Genomic DNA, 16,410 nt, shown 5'->3' with positions numbered 1-16,410 from the left:
TAGGACTGAGATTTGGTATTTGCCCTTACCAAAAACTGAGTCTTTTCCACCACCTCCTGAAATACATAGTTCGAAAGGGATAGTGTAACCAAATATGAAGCTAAAGAACTGGAAATATTTCAGAGAAGCCTTTGGCGCATATTCCAAAATGAGTTCAAGGCTAACCTTACAAGCAACCAATTCAATAACCGCAATGTTCAGAAAACGCAAAAAACTATACAAATAAAAAAATGTTGGTGTCCCCAAGAATGAAAAAAATAATATTTTAAAAATAGAGTTTAAATTATAGTATTGATAAGCAAAAAATTAGATGTTGCTTCGGCCGAGACTTGAACTCAGGAGTACGTTGGGAAAGGGCGATCACGCTACCACCACACCACAGCGGCTTGCTGTTCACATCTGTCTTTACTCAAAACATCGAGCAAAAGCGTTGACTCCAAAATTATTTTTAATTTCACTCCGAAAGTGTAATACTGTTTTCCCACAGAAACTTAATGATCTCATTTCACCTTCTAATGAAATAGTAAATTTTTTGCTTTCACACAGAAGTAACTGCTCGATTAGTATGAAGGATGAAATGTTAAGCGAATAAAATGACAATATACTATACTATATGACAGACAATCATGGCGGAACGATACAAGGTGGCAGCATGGTGACATACCTACTACATACATAAATAAGAATTCCATGTATTTTGTTTTTATAAATTCGATGGACAAATGTCAAAATCGTACTGCGCCGGAAGTTGGTGTATCAAATCAAATAAAAAAAGGTTATAATCAGCTGTTGGATGCGGCTACCTTGTATCGTTCCGCAATGCAGAAAATGACATTTACTTTGACAAATGACATTTTTAAGCACTGACCACATCAAAAACTAAGAAACTGAACGCTCCCAACAGAGTTGCATTGTGCTTTTGACTTCATTAGGCATTCGATTAGCTACTAATGAAATAATTATAGATTCGAATTTTGTAGGGAAGATTGAGCTCAATAAGCGTCTTAATGTAGAAAACTGCCTTTATTTTTCAATAAGCCGTCTGTGTGAAAACAGTATAATACTGTTAGATTACACCAAACTTTATCACATTGCGCTGCTTTGGTGCTAAATTTGAAAGGACACCAAAATGAGTTTTGATATTACTCCGAAAATAATTTTTTTTATATATACATATATGCCAATTAAATTTTTATTTTTAAAACGTCTTTTCTCGTTGATACTGGATATGCTAGAAAATCAAGTAGACAGTTCAGTTCGGTAGTTATTGAATTGGAAAGACCGGGGGTACTCATAACTTCGATAATTAAGATTTCTGAGCTAACAATCTATTGGTCTATGCGGGCGATAATTATTGTGTTGTTTACTCGTGCTCTCAAAATCATCGTGTTAATCTAAGTTATTGGATTAACGAGAACAAAGCTCATACGAGGCAAGAATGGTTGAAAACTATGCTCCAAAGTTTCATTTTGTCCACGCAATGGTTTTTGAATTCTTCAGATTCAGTTCCGATGCACTTTTAAAGTGAACCATTTTAGAGAGCAAAAAAATTTGCTAGTATTAATGAAGAAAAAAGCCTTTGCACAAGAACTCGTCAAAATATTCAAAGACAACTTTCATGCGTACTGCAATCTATTTTACTTTTAGTCATAGTCAAGGCAAAATGATTACATTTAGCTAATAAATTAACTGTACAGTTTTTTTTATATCCAGGGACTTTTGTAATTGTAAAATAAAGAATTGTTTCAGACAAAAACAAATAAATAAATAATTACAAGGGGCGATTATCTCCGAAGAGAGCTTAAGCCAAGCTTCTCGTCCAATTTGGGGAGTGCTTCTTTTAATTTTTCCTAAAAAGTTAGCGGAACAGGGCCTACATGTTTTACGCTGGCTCCTAATGGCACCTGCAAGGCAGATGAGTTTTTACTAAGAAGCCTTTCATGGCAAAAATGAACTTTCTAATTTAAAAAACTTGCTTCTAAAACTTTTAATTTGCTTTGTCTGGGGCTGAAACCCAGGATCTTCGGTGTGGTAGGCGAAGCACGCTACAACCACACCACGACAAATATGGTCTTAAAAAACGAGACATCAGGGCGGACAAAGCGACTGCACTCCGCGATTGTCGATCAGTTGACAAAAATACTCAACCAAAGCCACGTTTTCTTTTTGTAAACATTTTTCCCAACTGCTAACAACGTATGCATTGTTTGCATTTTTCAAATTTTCTGTTTTTTAAACAGTTGGGAGTGGAACATTTTACACTGTTGCAAAAAAAAAAAGAATATAAAAAAGCAAAAATGTTTCTCCTAGGCTTAATCTTATGAAAATTCGTGTAAAGCGGATTCAAAAACATAAGTCATCATGGCTTAGGAAAAATTCTGCTATTTTAGTCATGTAATAATTTTAAAATATTTATTTTATTTGCTAAATACAAATTCTTATATTTGTATACTCAGCTGAGCAGAGCTCACAGAGTATATTAACTTTGTTCGCATAACGGTAATCCGTAAGGGCATAAATTAATGGAGATAGATATAGACTTCTATATATCAAAATGATCTGGGTGAAAAAAGAAATTCATTTAGCCATGCCCGTCCGTCTGTAAACACGATAACTTGAGTAAATTTTGAGGTATCTTGATGAAATTTGGTATGTTGGTTCCTGGGCGCTCAAATCAGATCGCTGTTTAAAATGAATGATATCGGACTACAACCACACCCACTTTTTCGATATCGAAAATTTCGAAAAACCGAAAAAAGTGCGATAATTCATTACCAAAGACGGATAAAGCGATGAAACTTGGTAGGTGCGTTGAACTTATGATGCAAAATAGAAAATTAGAAAAATTTTGGACATTGGGCGTGGCACCGCCCACTTTTAAAAGAAGGTAATTTAAAAGTTTGGCAAGCTGTAATTTGGCAGTCGTTGAAGATATCATGATGAGTTTTGGTAGGCGCGTTATTCCTATTACTATATGTGTGCTAAAAAAAATTTGTGAAATCGGATGACGAACACGCCCACTTTTAAAAAAAAATTTTATATCTTAACTAAACTTAGCTCACGTACTTATCTGAAGTCACTTTATCTTGGTATAAAATATGGCCGAAATCCGACTATGACTACGCCCACTTTTCCGATATCGGAAATTACGAAAAATGAAAAAAATGCCATAATTCTGTACCAAATATGAAAAAAGAGATGAAACATGGCAAAATATAACTTTAGAAAAAACTTTGTAAAATGAGTGTGACACCAATCATATTAAGTAGAAGAAAATGAAAAAGTTCTGCAGGGCGAAATCAAAAGCCCTTGGAATCTTGGCAGGAATACTGTCCGTGGTATGACATATATAAACAAGTAAGGAAGGCTAAGTTCGGGTGTAACCGAACATAACATACTCAGTTGAGAGCTATGGAGACAAAATAGGGAAAATCAATCTGGGGTAACCCTGGAATGTGGTTGTATAACATGTGTATCAAATGAAAGGTATTAAAGAGTATTTTAAGAGAGAGTAGGCCATAGTTCTATGGATGAACGCCATTTAGGGATATCGCCATAAAGGTGGACCAGGGCTGACTCTAGAATTTGTTTGTACGATATGGGTATCAAATGAAAGCTGTTAATGAGTATTTTGAAAAGGAGTGATCCTTAGTTCCATAGGTGGACGCCATTTCGAGATTTCGCCATAAAGGTGGACCAGGGGTGTCTCTAGAATGTGTTTGTACGATATGGGAATCAAATGAAAGGTGTTACTGAGCATTTTAAGAGGGAGTGGGCATTAGGTGTATAGGTGGACGCCCTTTCGAGATATCGCCATTAGGGTGGGCCAGGGGTGACTCTAGAATGTTTGTACGATATGGGTATCAAACGAAAGGTGTTACTGAGCATTTTAAGAGGGAGTGGGCATTAGGTCTATAGGTGGACGCCTTTTCGAGATATCGCCATTAGGGTGGGCCAGGGTGACTCTAGAATGTGTTTGTACGATATGGGTATCAAATGAAAGGTGGTAATGAGTATTTTAAAAGGGAGTAATCCTTAGTTCTATAGGTGGACGCCTTTTCGAGATATCGCCATAAAGGTGGACCAAGGGTGACTCTAGAATGTTTGTACGGTATGGGTATCAAACGAAAGGTGTTACTGAGCATTTTAAGAGGGAGTGGGCATTAGGTCTATAGGTGAACGCCTTTTCGAGATATCGCCATTAGGGTGGGCCAGGGTGACTCTAGAATGTGTTTGTACGATATGGGTATCAAACGAAAGGTGTTACTGAGCATTTTAAGAGGGAGTGGGCCTTAGGTCTATCGGTGGACGCCTTTTCGAGATATCGCCATTAGGGTGGGCCAGGTGTGACTCTAGAATGTTTGTACGATATGGGTATCAAACGAAAGGTGTTACTGAGCATTTTAAGAGGGAGTGGGCCTTAGGTCTATCGGTGGACGCCTTTTCGAGATGTCCCCATTAAGGTGGACCAGGGGTGATTCTATAATGTGTTTGTACGATATGGGTATCAAATGAAAGGTGGTAATGAGTATTTTAAAAGGGAATGGGCTTTAGTTCTATAGGTGAACGCCTTTTCGAGAAATCGCCATAAAGGTGGACCAGGGGTGACTCTAGAATATGTTTGTACGATATGGGTATCAAATGAAAGCTGTTAATGAGTATTTTGAAAAGGAGTGATCCTTAGTTCCATAGGTGGACGCCGTTTCGAGATATCGCCATTAGGGTGGGCCAGGTGTGACTCTAGAATGTTTGTACGATATGGGTATCAAACGAAAGGTGTTACTGAGCATTTTAAGAGGGAGTGGGCCTTAGGTCTATCGGTGGACGCCTTTTCGAGATGTCCCCATTAAGGTGGACCAGGGGTGATTCTATAATGTGTTTGTACGATATGGGTATCAAATGAAAGGTGGTAATGAGTATTTTAAAAGGGAATGGGCTTTAGTTCTATAGGTGAACGCCTTTTCGAGAAATCGCCATAAAGGTGGACCAGGGGTGACCCTAGAATATATTTGTACGATATGGGTATCAAATGAAAGCTGTTAATGAGTATTTTGAAAAGGAGTGATCCTTAGTTCCATAGGTGGACGCCGTTTCGAGATTTCGCCATAAAGGTGGACCAGGGGTGTCTCTAGAATGTGTTTGTACGATATAGGAATCAAATGAAAGGTGTTACTGAGCATTTTAAGAGGGAGTGGGCATTAGGTGTATAGGTGGACGCCCTTTCGAGATATCGCCATTAGGGTGGGCCAGGGGTGACTCTAGAATGTTTGTACGATATGGGTATCAAACGAAAGGTGTTACTGAGCATTTTAAGAGGGAGTGGGCATTAGGTCTATAGGTGGACGCCTTTTCGAGATATCGCCATTAGGGTGGGCCAGGGTGACTCTAGAATGTGTTTGTACGATATGGGTATCAAATGAAAGGTGGTAATGAGTATTTTAAAAGGGAGTAATCCTTAGTTCTATAGGTGGACGCCTTTTCGAGATATCGCCATAAAGGTGGACCAAGGGTGACTCTAGAATGTTTGTACGGTATGGGTATCAAACGAAAGGTGTTACTGAGCATTTTAAGAGGGAGTGGGCATTAGGTCTATAGGTGGACGCCTTTTCGAGATATCGCCATTAGGGTGGGCCAGGTGTGACTCTAGAATGTTTGTACGATATGGGTATCAAACGAAAGGTTTTACTGAGCATTTTAAGAGGGAGTGGGCATTAGGTCTATAGGTGGACGCCTTTTCGAGATATCGCCATTAGGGTGGGCCAGGGGTGACTCTAGAATGTTTGTACGATATGGGTATCAAACGAAAGGTGTTACTGAGCATTTTAAGAGGGAGTGGATATTAGGTCTATAGGCGGGACGCCTTTTCGAGATATCGCCATTAGGGTGGGCCAGGGTGACTCTAGAATGTGTTTGTACGATATGGGTATCAAATGAAAGGTGGTAATGAGTATTTTAAAAGGGAGTAATCCTTAGTTCTATAGGTGGACGCCTTTTCGAAATATCGCCATTAGGGTGGGCCAGGTGTGACTCTAGAATGTTTGTACGATATGGGTATCAAACGAAAGGTGTTACTGAGCATTTTAAGAGGGAGTGGGCATTAGGTCTATAGGTGGACGCCTTTTCGAGATATCGCCATTAGGGTGGGCCAGGGGTGACTCTAGAATGTTTGTACGATATGGGTATCAAACGAAAGGTGTTACTGAGCATTTTAAGAGGGAGTGGACACTAGGTCTATAGGTGGACGCCTTTTCGAGATATCGCCATTAGGGTGGGCCAGGGGTGACTCTAGAATGTTTGTACGATATGGGTATCAAACGAAAGGTGTTACTGAGCATTTTAAGAGGGAGTGGGCATTAGGTCTATAGGTGGACGCCTTTTCGAGATATCGCCATTAGGGTGGGGCAGGGGTGACTCTGGTATGTGTTTGTACGATATGGATATCAAATTAAAGGTATTAATGAGGGTTTTAAAATCGAGTGGCCCTTAGATGTATATGTGAAGCCGTTCTCGCGATATCGACCAAAATGTGGACCAGGTGATCCAGAAAATCATCTGTCGGGTACTGCTAATTTATTTATATATGCAATACCACTAACAGTATTCCTGCCAAGATTCCAAGGGCTGTTGATTTCGCCTTGTAGAACTTTTTCATTTTCTTCTACTTAATATGGTAGGTGTCACACCCATTTTACAAAGTTTTTTCCAAAGTTATATTTTGCGTCAATAAACCAATCCAGTTACCATGTTTCATCCCTTTTTTCGTATTTGGTATAGAATTATGGCATTTTTTTCATTTTTCGTAATTTTCGATATCAATAAAGTGGGCGTGGTTATGGTCAGATTTCGCCCATTTTTTATACCAGGAAAAAGTGAGTTCAGGTAAGTACGTGGGCTAAGTTTAGTAAAGATATATCGGATTTTGCTCAAGTTATTGTGTTAACGGCCGAGCGGAAGGACAGACGGTGGACTGTGTATAAAAACTGGGCGTGGCTTCCACCGATTTCGCCCATTTTCACAGGGAACAGTTACTGTCATAGAATCTATGCTCCTACCAAATTTGAGAAGGATTGGTAAATTTTTGTTCGACTTATGGCAATAAAAGTATTCTAGACAAACTAAATGAAAATGGGCGGAGCCACGCCCATTTTGAAATTTTCTTTTATTTTTGTATTTTGTTGCATCATATCATTACTGGAGTTGAATTTTGACTTAATTTACTTATATACAGTAAAGATATTAAATTTTTTGTTAAAATTTGAATTTTAAAAAATTTTTTAAAAAAGTGGGCGTGTTTTTCATCCAATTTTGCTTATTTTTATTTAGCGCATATAGAGTAATAGTAGTAACGTTCCTGCCAAATTTCATCATGATATCTTCAACGACTGCCAAATTACAGTTTGCAAAACTTTTAAATTACCTTCTTGTAAAAGTGGGCGGTGCCACGCCCATTGTCCAAAATCTTACTAATTTTCTATTCTGCGTCATAACGTCAACACATCTACCAAGTTTCGTCGCTTTATCTGTCTTTTGTAATGAATTATCGCACTTTTTCGGTTTTTCGAAATTTTCGATACCGAAAAAGTGGGCGTGGTTATAGTCCGATATCGTTCATTTTAAATAGCGATCTGAGATGAGTGCTCAGGAAGCTACACACCAAATTTCATCATGATACCTCAAAATTTACTCAAGTTATCGTGTTAACGGACGGACGGACGGACGGACGGACATGGCTCAATCAAATTTTTTTTCGATCCTGATTATTTTGATATATGGAAGTCTATATCTATCTCGATTCCTTTATATATGTACAACCAACCGTTATCCAATCAAACTTAATATACTCTGTGAGCTCTGCTCAACTGAGTATAATAAATTAGCGGTACCCGACAGATGATGTTCTGGAACACATTTTGGTCCACATTTTTGTCGATATCTGGAAAACGCCTTCACATATACAACTAAGGGCCACTCCCCTTTAAAACACTCATTAATACCTTTAATTTGATACCCATATCGTACAAACACATTCTAGAGTCACCCCTGGTCCACCTTTATTGCTATATCTCGAAAAGGCGTCCACCTATAGAACTAAGGCCCACTACGTTTTAAATACTCATTAACACTTTTCGTTTGATACACATGTCATACAAACACATTCCAGGGTTTTCCTAGGTTCATTTTGCTAAATGGTGATTTTCCCTTATTTTTTCTCCAAAGCTCTCAGCTGAGTATGTAATGTTCTGTTACACCCGAACTTAGCCTTCCTTACTTGTTTTAATTCAATCCCGCGATTGTTAAAATAATTCGGTGTTGAATGCTCTAATAAATATGTACAGCAGAGAACATGAAAATAGAAGTGGCAATTTTTATAAAACTTCGTCAATTACATTTTTGTTTTTTATGAAGCTTTGTAAATCAACCTCATCAACATTTTCGAAATAAGTAAAAAAAAAAGTTTACTTAAATTTCGAGCATTTTATTTTGAGTTCTCTTTTTGTTTTTTTTTTTTTTGAGCTAGCAATTATGTAGCCTAATCAACTTTAATCTAACAAAACACAAGTTAAAAGTCTATAAAATTTCGTATTGATTTTGAACATTTTTTCCGAAGGGTGTTTAAGATTGGGAGATTAAGATGCAGTTAGAAAATTTATGGAAGTTTTTTCAGTTATCCACAATAGAAGAAAGAAGTACTAAATTGAACAAATTTGATAAAAACTGTTACTGCCATTTTTGTGTTCGCTGCTGTATGTATGTACATTGTTGTAGGATGAGAATGTTGTTTGCTTTTTCTTTTTCTGACATTAAAAAAACAGAACGGAAGTTAATGACGGTTTTGTATTTGAAAATTGACATTAAAAAATGTTGAAATGAGAAAATTTTAAATTAAATTCTTTTCACAATCTTCAGTCCACAAACATTTCTAAACTGGAAAGGATTATTTCTGCATTGAACTTATTTAAAGACTTTGACTCAGAAGTATAACCACGTTTAGTTTCATAACTGCGAAAAACGCCAGCTTTTCAGTCTAAATTAAATAAACATTCAAAGAAGCTCACTGTTCCTAATTAGCTCACTCTCTGTCTCCTACTGCTCCCAATATATTCAGCAATACACAAAAGCAAAACTTAGACTAACAGCCTAACTCTATTTTGTATCTACTGACCAGAATGCCAAAACGTAGGATTTTCTCCCATTCATGAGACTTTTTAACAAAAAATGATCCAAAAGGATGAAAGGGATTTCCGCATGCTAACAGAACAAAAACTAGGAATTTTCGAAGCAAGTACTTGAATAGCTGGCCCAGTAGTTATGCAGGGCTCGTGTGACCTTTTAGGATCATTGCCGGAAAACCATTTTCACTCAAACGATAACTAATTATGCAACTGTCAAACTATTTCTAACAATTTTAAAAGTTATGGATCCAACGAGTACTATTTTTCGCTAGTTCATATAGGTCATTAATCCGTTCCACCATTTCAGAGCTATTGTGATTTAAAATCAGTTTCGATTACGGCATGGCATTGGAGGACTAACTAAAGGCCCCGGAGAATATCACACCCTTGCCCTTACAAAAGGACGTCCTGCCCAACATCGCAGACTTTATGGTATACTTTATCTCAACATCTCCCATATTGTAAACTAAATGTCTTGAGAAATGTCCAATGAAGAGTCTTGATAATTGGCATGGTAATTGCGCCATCAGAAAGTGCTTGTCGAATTGGTTATCTGGCCACTGCTAGAGCAACAGTGAATATAGGAGTTAGAAAAATTATGTGAACACACCCTTAATGCTTATAAAATGATATAAATAGTTTTTTTACATACCCATATTTAGAATGTAATGAACATTTTATGTTTAAGGAACATTTTGCTTGGTCGGAAAAGGTGGGGAATTTCGCAGCACTTTTGGCATTGATCATACCAATTGTAAGAGTAACGAGCCAAATTTAGGTTGCTATTTTCAGGAGTTAAACAAAAACCGAAATAAATTGGTTGCTCTTTTTCATGACGGAAATTAGTGGTACACTTGTAGCTACATTTGAAAATTACAACAACAATCGCTGTACATTTCACAAAATTTCTAAAAATAAATTATATCCAAATTCAAACAGCTGTAAAGTAATTTGCGTGATTTTTTTTTAATTTTCTTAAAATGTAAGTAAAACTTGTATTTAAGAGTTGTAAAATTCACAATATTTCCAGTTTTTGCGCTCGAATGATGTTTTTATACTCAGTTGAGCAGAGCTCACAGAGTATATTAAGTTTGATTGGATAACGGTTGGTTGTACATATATAAAGGAATCGAGATAGATATAGACTTCCATATATCAAAATAATCAGGATCGAAAAAAAATTTGATTGAGCCATGTCCGTCCGTCCGTCCGTCCGTCCGTTAACACGATAACTTGAGTAAATTTTGAGGTATCTTGATGAAATTTGGTATGTAGATTCCTGGGCACTCATCTCAGATCGCTATTTAAAATGAACGATATCGGACTATAACCACGCCCATTTTTTCGATATCGAAAATTTCGAAAAACCGAAAAAATGCGATAATTCATTGCCAAAGGCGGCTAAAGCGATGAAACTTGGTAGGTGGGTTGATGTTATGACGTAGAATAGAAAATTAGTAAGATTTTGGACAATGGGCGTGGCACCGCCCACTTTTACAAGAAGGTAATTTAAAAGTTTTGCAAGCTGCAATTTGGCAGTCGTTGAAGATATCATGATAAAATTTGGCAGGAACGTTACTACTATTACTATATATGTGCTAAATAAAAATTAGCAAAATTGGATGAAGAGCACGCCCACTTTTTAAAAAAAAATTTTTTTAAATTCAAATTTTAACAAAAAATTTAATATCTTTACTGTATATAAGTATATTAAGTCAGAATTCAACTCCAGTAATGATATGATGCAACAAAATACAAAAATAAAAGAAAATTTCAAAATGGGCGTAGCTCCGCCCATTTTCATTTAGTTTGTCTAGAATACTTTTAATGCCATAAGTCGAACAAAAATTTACCAATCCTTCTTAAATTTGGTAGAGGCATAGACTCTATGACGGTAACTGTTTTCTGTGAAAATGGGCGAAATCGGTGGAAGACACGCCCAGTTTTTATACACAGTCCACCGTCTGGCCTTCCTCTCGGCCGTTAACACAATAACTTGAGCAAAAACAGATATATCTTTACTAAACTTAGTCCACGCACTTATCTGTACTCACTTTATATTGGTATCAAAAATGGCCGAAATCCGACCATAACCACGTCCACTTTATCGATATCGAAAATTACGAAAAATGAAAAAAATGCCATAATTCTATACCAAATACGAAAAAAGGGATGAAACATGGTAACTGGATTGGTTTATTGACGCAAAATATAACTTTGGAAAAAATTTTGTAAAATGGGTGTGACACCTACCATATTAAGTAGAAGAAAATGAAAAAGTTCTACAAGGCGAAATCAACAGCGTTTGGAATCTTGGCAGGAATACTGTTAGTGGTATTGCATATATAAATAAATTAGCAGTACCCGACAGATGATTTTCTGGATCACCTGGTCCACATTTTGGTCGATATCGCGAAAGCGCCTTCACATATTCATCTAAGGGCTACTCGCTTTTAAAACCCTCATTAATACCTCTAGTTTGATATCCATATCGTACAAACACATTCTAGAGTCACCCCTGATCCACCCTAATGGCGATATCTCGAAAAGGCGTCCACCTATAGACCTAATGCCCTCTCCCTCCTAAAATGCTCAGTAACACCTTTCGTTTGATACCCATATCGTACAAACATTCTAGAGTCACCCCTGACCCACCCTAATGGCGATATATCGAAAAGTTGTCCACCTATAGACCTAATGCCCACTCCCTCTTAAAATGCTCAGTAACACCTTTCGTTTGATACCCATATCGTACAAAGATTCTAGAGTCACTCTTGGTCCACCTTTATGGCGATATCTCGAAAAGGCGTCCACCTATAGAATTAAGGAATACTCCCTTTTAAAATACTCATTACCACCTTTCATTTGATACCCATATCGTACAAACACATTCTAGAGTCACCCCTGGCCCACCTTAATGGCGATATCTCGAAAAGGCGTCCACCGATAGACCTAAGGCCCGCTCCCTCTTAAAATGCTCAGTAACACCTTTCATTTGATACCCATATCGTACAAACATTCTAGAGTCACCCCTGGCCCACCCTAATGGCGATATATCGAAAAGTTGTCCACCTATAGACCTAATGCCCACTCCCTCTTAAAATGCTCAGTAACACCTTTCGTTTGATACCCATATCGTACAATGATTCTAGAGTCACCCTTGGTCCACCTTTATGGCGATATCTCGAAAAGGCGTCCACCTATAGAACTAAGGATTACTCCCTTTTAAAATACTCATTACCACCTTTCATTTGATACCCATATCGTACAAACACATTCTAGAGTCACCCCTGGTCCACCTTTATGGCGACATCCCTAAATGGCGTCCATCCATAGATCTATGGCCTACTCTCTCTTAAAATACTCTTTAATACCTTCCATTTGATACACATGTCATACAACCACATTCCAGGGTTACCCTAGGTTCATTTTCCTACATGGTGATTTTCCTTATTTTGTCTCCATAGCTCTCAACTGAGTATGTAATGTTCGGTCACACCCGAACTTAGCCTTCCTTACTTGTTTGATGTGCTTTCAGGTCAAAAACAACAACACCAGAGCAATATGGAAAATTGGCAGATATGATGGAGAGAAAGCCAGATATAGCCAACGGTTTCCACCAGTGTCCGAAGGAAGATGTGCAGGCTCCAAATTGTAAGAAAATGTTCTACTTTCACGTGCAATTACTTACAGCCCGTCGATCATCTGGAAGGGATTGCACATATCTCGTAATCTTCTCCTTTCAATTCTCACCACAGCATTCTGAGATGCGCTGCTCTCCTCCTCAACCAGTAATATCGCCGCGGATAAGGATTCCATACTTACGTTTAATAAAAATAATAACAATATAAAAATTTTACTTTTATTTCTTTGAACAGCACTAATTTGTGTATTTTTGCTTTGTTATGTTCCAGTTTCACATATTTCAAGGCAAACAGCTGATTTCGAAAGAGTTACAGCTCTTCCTCTTTTTCTTTCAATCCAATTGCAACGCATGATACCTACTTTCGACTCCGGCGGAGCGTAGAGCGGGAACGTAATCGAAATGCATGATAGGGGTGAACATCTTAACGCTTTGCTTAGTTATTATAACTTTAAACTAAAATAACAACAACAAAATAACAATGAGCACACAAACACAAAAAACGCGGCCATTTTTAAATGCAACATTTAAATCTAATTAACAGAAATTCATTAGTGTTAAGCACACAAGTTAAATGTGTTTGTACGACAAAAAGGCCGCTCCAACGTGCCATCGGCCAGCCAAGCAGCTAACCGACTTGCACAAGCAACCCGCATCCAGCCGGATTGAGTGAGTGCGGCAAGCCACATAAGCGTAGCTAACTAAATAACGCCATCCAGTCTCGCAGGTTGTCCAATGTTGACGGCCATTTGGCTGCCGTTGTTGCTGTTTGCCGTTTCCATTACCGTTTGCTTCGACCGATCCAGCGTCCATTGGCTTGGCTTACCGCTAAATCTGCCTATGGCTGTGACTCTAAATTTGGCTTTGTTCTTGGCTAAGTGCAATCATTTGTTTGTCCGCCGTAATGTCAGAACACATTTGGTTGCATGCCACCACATTTTAGCATCTACCAACAACTTTCAACGTAATCTCCATTCTCTACTTCATGTCATTTCAGCGCGCTTTCGTGCATTTTATCGTGTTTGTCAGTATGTTTTAAACCATTATACATATATACTTATTTATAAATATATACATACGTACATATGTACTTAACAACAACTGATTTGCTTGTTTCGACACAGATGCAGCTTATTTTGTTGCTGTTTGAATTTTTTTCCTCGGCCCCATGTCCTGCACAATTTCTTTATCGATACGACATATAAATATTCATTTTTAATGTTGACCGCCATATAAATTTCCTTATGTTATTGATGATTTCTTCCCAAAGAGGACACATGTTTCGGCCATCAACTGCAGCCAAGTCGGCCACTTTGATGTTCATTCTGTTTTAACAGTGGCAATGCTTTAAGAACGTAGATTGGGAAGGCCAGGTTGGTGTTGGCGCGGTAAGAGGCTGTGTAACGCTATCAGCGAAGTAGCTGCTAACTAAATGAGCAGAGACAAGCGGCATAGCATGGAAACGATTGGTCTTAAACCGATGCCGATATGTGGCAAACAAGTGAAAAGGTGGAGCAGTTGACTGCGTTGCTTTATATGTATAAGGGTGGTCAAAATATTGTTTTTTTTTTGGTATAGTGAAAATATTCAAAGGTGACTCAACGTGATTTTAGTTTTCACATACCAATCTTATGAGGAATTTCCAAGTCTACTGGATCTCTAGCCCTTAACCCAAATCACTAGCTACATATACACATTATTTAAGATATAAGATTTTTTGCCCAGTTGACTCGTTTAGGGCCGTTTTCACTATCTACAGTTAAGTTAAGTTTTACCTGGAGGATAGCAATCTGCGAGATAGCTTCATTTGACAATTTAGTTTTCACCAACATAGGGTGACCAATCCCCAGTTAAGTCGATAATTGTGAATACATGAAAACTAGCCAAACAGCTGACTTTTGTTTACACTTTTTCTATGTTCTAAACTGAGACGCGAAACTTCAGTTGGCATGGAAATAAGTATAGTTTGAAAAAACTAAAAACATGCTTTTAAATAATGTCGAACTAAAAAGTTAAAAATAATTTTCAAAATAAGATTGAACGAAAAATACTAGTATTTTTTGTGAAAAAAGCGTCGGGCGTTCGATATACGAAATAATACTAATATTATTCGTCTATTATTATTTTTAACTTATTTTGAAAATTATTTTTTACACTTTAGTTCGATATTATTTAAAAGTTAAAAAACACGATTTTTTAACTATATTTTTCACGTTTTAGTTTCATATACTATAATGGCGATTTTTTTTAAACTATATTTGTTTATAACTCTCCTTTGCGCGCTTTGTTACAAAGAAACATATATACATTCAAGTGTTAAAAACGAAAACTTCGATAACTTTTAGATAAGTGACTAACTGAAGATGGCAAAATCGGCCATTAGTAGTTATTCGAGGTGAAAGTTCAAACGCGTTGAGGCACCTCTAAACATTAGAATAAAAACATTAAATTTTTACTGGCTATTCGTTTGGATATTTGATTGTTTTTTTATGCCTACCCTAATATGTGTACACAATATTCAAAGATGGAAGGGAAGAGACCGATCGTTATTTTCTGCGTTTATTTTGTAGTTTCGGTAATTTTTTTATCGTTATACAACACTAATTTCATGTTTTCGGGATTCGAGTTGCTTGTTGGTTTTATCTCTTAAATGCCGCCGAAATAAATCAATGCAAATGAAATTAAAATTGCAGGTTTTATGGCAATTACTGAGCAGCGATTTTCTTTGAAGTTGCGGAGTACACATTTTTTTTTCCAATTTTTTGTTTCTTTTTTTTTTTGGTTTTTTGAAAATTGGGTTAGTTCTTAAAATGGTAGATGCAGCTAGCTGCGCTGTAACTGCTACGCTGTGGCCGGAAATGTTAAACTCTTAAAATAAAATAAGGTTATAGAAAAAATAGTCAGAACTAAAAAAGGATATTAAATTTCAGAATATGCAAATTACAGCAAATATTAATCAAAATCTTAAAATAGATCAAAATCTACCTAAAAAAACTGTAAACATAATTTTATCGGCAGATATTTCGGAAAAAATATAGGACACGAGTGTGGAGGAACAATCTAAAACCACACACCGATGAAACAATTTTTTTCTCAGAACATGGAAAATGGTAGTAATTTTTCGTCATACACAGTTTTTTCTTAATTTAGTATAGATGTGAAGTGATTCCCAAAAAATTCGAAAAATCTCAGATTAAAAAAACGAAATTATTTAATTAATTATATGTGACCCGGTCTATGAAAAGGTGGCTTATGACTCAAAAAAGAAATTGCGAGAAACAGCTGTTAACAGCTGTTTTTTTTTGAGTCATAAGCCACATTTTCATAGACCGGGTCACATTTCACACAAGAGTCAGTTTTCGTAAGAGTTAATAATATTTAAACTTTTGAGCATGATTAAATCAAAAGTCTGCATGCTAATGTAATAAAATTTCGCTGATTAAAAACTATTTGGGATATTTTTAAGAATGAAATGAAAAAAAGGTTTGCAATGCCTTTTACCATAAATTTTCAACTAAAGTGTGCACCATCGTTCTCGAGTTTTACAATTTCAAAATAACAAAGTACACTCTGTTTAATCGTCTGGCATAAATA

The sequence above is a fragment of the Eurosta solidaginis genome, chromosome 5, assembly GCF_040869045.1.
Source record: "Eurosta solidaginis isolate ZX-2024a chromosome 5, ASM4086904v1, whole genome shotgun sequence".
NCBI lineage: Eukaryota > Metazoa > Arthropoda > Insecta > Diptera > Tephritidae > Eurosta > Eurosta solidaginis.
The sequence above is the reverse complement of the archived record's forward strand: the minus strand, read 5'-3'. Positions refer to the sequence as shown.